The sequence below is a fragment of the Gossypium arboreum genome, chromosome 10 (assembly GCF_025698485.1).
Source record: "Gossypium arboreum isolate Shixiya-1 chromosome 10, ASM2569848v2, whole genome shotgun sequence".
Lineage (NCBI taxonomy): Eukaryota > Viridiplantae > Streptophyta > Magnoliopsida > Malvales > Malvaceae > Gossypium > Gossypium arboreum.
In genome coordinates this window covers 77,100,560-77,104,980 of record NC_069079.1, presented here as the reverse complement: position 1 = coordinate 77,104,980, position 4,421 = coordinate 77,100,560, and the positions used below count along the sequence as shown (strand labels likewise).

Genomic DNA, 4,421 nt, shown 5'->3' with positions numbered 1-4,421 from the left:
AATCTAGGAATTGTTAGGCCAAACATTTAGGCTCAACAATTTCAATTAAAGCGAATGATGTTTCAAATGCTGCAAATTGTAAGGCAGTTCAGTGGATTGCTTACAAAAGGTCCACGACTCCGCTAACGACCTTTTCTAGAAGTCTATGATTCATTCAGGTAGCATGCTGTTCCTAAAGATGCTCTACGTCTAAAGTTATTCCCTTACTCACTGTGAGATTGTGCTGAAGCATGGTTAAATGCATTGTTGTCAGTATGGTGGCATCGTGGAATGAATTGTGTCATAGGCTTCTGCTAAGATATAATCCTCCTAACATGAATGCCAAGTTAAGGAATGACATTACATTGTTTAGACAATTAGAGGATGAAACATTATATGAAGCATGAGAGTAATTCAAGGAGCTATTAAGAAAATGCTCGATGCATGGTTTCCTGCATTGGATGCAAATGGAAATGTTTTACAATGGATTGAATGCTCAAACGAGAATGGTTGTCGACGCATTTGCCAATGGGACTTTACTCGATAAATCATACAATGAGGCTTATGAAATTATGGAAAGGATAACAAATAACGATTATCAATACCCCACTACCAGAGTTGGAACTAGCAGAAGAGTTGCATGAGCAATGGAGCTTGATGCAATTACATCTCTAATAGCTCAGGTATCATCTTTAATAGATATGATTAAAATGTTGAAAAGGCCATCTACAGTGTAGGAAATAAAGTAGCAAAGTTAGCAAGTGTTTACTTTGGAGAAGATCATGTTTTTGATGAATGCCCATCGAACCTAGTCTCAGTTTATTACATGGGGTATTTTAATCGCAACAACAAAAACCTATACTCCAACACATACAATCCATGGTGGAAACAACATCTTAATTTTAGTTGGTGTAATCAAGGGGTGGGAAATGCCAGTAATGCCATTCGATAGAATGCTATGAGTGTACCAACTGGGTACAATCAATCTTTGGCACGGCAAAATGCCTAGCAAAATTCAGCTTCAAGTTCTTCGTCTATGAAAGCTTTATTGAAAAAGTATATGGCCAAAAATGATGCTATCATTCAAAGCCAAACTGCATCTTTAAGAGTTTTGGAAAATCAAGTAGGGCAATTTGCCACTACATTGAATTCCAAACAGCAAGGAGAATTGTCGAGTGACACTGCGAGTTCTCGATCAGAGAAGGACCAGTGCAAAGCCATTACACTTTGAAGTGGTACTCAGCTACCAGGAGTTGTGAATGACACCATTACTAAAGAAGGAATTTCAACTTTTGCAAATGAAAATAATTGAGAATAAGTAGGGGGCAAGCTATAAAGGAAAAGAGCAACCAAAAAAATGTTGAAGCAGATGTAACTTGTATTATTGATAAAAATGTCATGGCAAAACAATTTAGATAAATGGAAAGAAGGCCACCCCCACCTTTTCCTCAGGGGTTCCAAAAATCCAAGCAAGATGTTCAATTCAAGAAATTTCTAAAGGTCCTGAAACAATTACATATTAATATACCATCGGTGGAAGTATTGGAGAAAATGCCTAACTATGTCAAGTTCATTAAAGTTTTTGTATCAAAGAAGCGAAGGTTAGGAGAATTTGAAACTATTGTTCTCACTGAAGAGTGCACAATAATGTTCAGAAACAAATTGCCACCAAAACTGAAGGATCTAGGGAGTTTTACTATACCCTGCTATATTGGCAATAATTATTTAGGCAAAGCATTTATGTGATTTGGGTGCAAGCATAAATCTAATGCCTATGTATGTTTTCAAGAAGCTTGTAATAAGAAAGGTGAGACCTATAACTATCACACTGCAATTAGCTGATAGATCCTATGCACATCCAGAAGGTAAAATTGAAGACGTGCTAGTAAGAGTCGACAAATTTAGTTTTCCAGCTGATTTTATTATTTTGGAATGTGAGGCTGATAAAAAGGTACCAATCATACTTGGGAGACCTTTCTTCGCAATGGGTAGAACATTAATTGATGTCAAAAAAGGTCAATTAACTATAAGAGTTAACGATCAACAATTAACTTTTAATGTCTTTAATGCTATGAGATGTGCAGATAATGGTGAATAATGCCATGGTATTGAGATTATCAATACAGTAGTACAAGAAAAAATTGAAGATTTTTGCTCTAACAATTTAGAAAATGATGCAGATGTATGTAAGTTAATTGACGCAGACATGATTACAAATCTTAATAAACTGATGGAAGTTCAACAAATTGGAAATTTACCAAGGAGAAGTTTCAAATCATTAAATCTATCCGACCGTTCTTTTAAACCTCTTCGGCCATTCGTAAAAAGACCCTTCTAGCCTGGAATTGAAGCCCTTTCCATTAAGTTTGAAGTACGCTTATTTAGGAGATAACAACACATTGCCAGTAGTTATCTCGGCTGAGTTAACAACAAATCAAGAGGCTCAATTATTGGAAGTTTTAAGGAAATATAAAAAATCCTTGGGGTGGTCAATTGAAAATATCTAAGGGATCAATCCAAAAATTTGCATACACAAGATAAAACTGAAGGATTGCCATGGCAAATCTGTTGAGCGGTAGAGGAGACTGAATCCCATCATGAAGGAAGTTGTGAAAAGGAGATTATCAAATGGCTGGATGTTGGAATCATATACCCAATTTTTTATAGTTCTTGTGTGAGACCTGCTCAGTGTGTACCTAAAAATGGGAGTGTCATTGTGGTAAGAAACAATAGCAACAAACTTATTCCCACTCGTACTATCACGGGATGGACGGTTTCTATGGATTACTAGAAACTCAACAAAACAATAAAGAATGACCATTTCCCTCTGCCATTTATCGATCAAATGTTGGAATGACTAGTAGGGAAAGCCTTCTACTGTTTTCTGGATGGATACTCGAGGTACAATCATATTGCCATAGCTTCTACTGATCAAGAGAAGACCATATTCGCATCTCCATATGGAACTTTTGCATTTTGAAGAATGCCATTTGGATTATGCAATGCCTCAACAACTTTTCTGTATTGCATGATGGCAATATTTTCAAACATGGTGGAGAAATTCTTAGAAATATTTATGGATGATTTCTCAGTGTTTGAATATACACTTGAAGACTGTTTATAAAATCTGAAGTTAGTTCTTTGTTGATGTCAAGAAACAAATCTTGTGCTAAATTTGGAAAAATGCCACTTCATGGTCTGTGAGGGCATTGTTCTGGGACATAAGATTTTCCACCAAGGAATTGTCATTGACAAAGCAAAAATTTGTGTTATTAAGAAATTACCACCACTTACTTCATTAAAAGGTATCCGAAGCTTCCTCGGTCATGTAAGATTCTATCATCGATTTATCAAGGACTTTTCCAAAATATCCAAACCTCTTTGCACATTATTGGAACAAAACAGATCTTTTAATTTTGATGGGCTATGCTTGCAAGCATTTGAGGAATTGAAGAAGCGATTGATCACAACACCAATAGTCATTGCACCAGTTTGGACTTTACCATTCGAACTGATGTGTGATGCAAGTGACTTTGTCGTAGGAGCAGTCCTGGGACAAATAAAAGCTAAAGTAATTTATGCTATATACTATGTCCGTAGTACGCTTATAGATTTATAGCTAAATTACACCACCACTGAGAAGGAGTTGTTAGCTATAGTATTTTCCTTCAACAAATTCAAAGCTTATCTCGTGGGCACTAAAGTCACGGTGTATATAGACCACTCTGCTATTAAGTACTTGGTGACCAAGAAAGATGCCAAACCCAGATTAATTCAATGAATATTGCTGCTGCAATAATTTGATCTAAATATTAGAGATAGGAAAGGTGCAGAAAAGCAAAGGCCTGGTCATTTATCACGCATGGAAATAGGAAATGAAAATGGCAATATTTAGATGATTAAAGATGAATTCCCTGATGAATAGTTGTTTGTTGCCATGGCATTACCATAGTATGATAATATTGTTATTTTTCTAGTCTATGGATTGCTACCACCCGAGCTCTCTAGTCAAGGAAGAAGGAAATTCCTCCACAATGTTAAGCAATACTACTGGGATGAGCCACTCTTATTTAAGCAGTGTGTAGGCCAAAACATTCAGAGATGTATTTCAGATGATGAAATTCAGAGTGTTCTACACCACTATCATTCAACACCGTATGAAGGCCACTTTAGGGGTATGTGAACTCTACAAAGTTTTCCAGTCTGGTTTTTATTGGCCGAGCATGTTTAAGGATGCTCATGAATTCTGTAAGGCTTGTGATCACTATCAGAGAACTGGAAATCTATCTAGGAGATATGGAATGCCCTTGCAAAGTATTATAGAAGTGGAACTATTTGATTTTTGGGAAATTGATTTTATGGGGCCATTTCCATCATTTTGGGGCAATATCTATATAATGGTCACCATTGATTATTTCTCAAAGTTGGTTGAAGCTGCTGCT

At 36.3% G+C, this 4,421-nt stretch overlaps 1 non-coding gene across 1 annotated transcript; it reads right to left on the bottom strand.

Moving 5' to 3' along the window:
- Positions 1-323: 323 nt before the first annotated feature.
- LOC128282725 (small nucleolar RNA R71) lies at positions 324-430 on the bottom strand. Its single transcript, XR_008273080.1, has one exon. It is a non-coding gene; the product is annotated as a small nucleolar RNA R71 (small nucleolar RNA).
- Between the last annotated feature and the right edge of the window lie 3,991 nt (positions 431-4,421).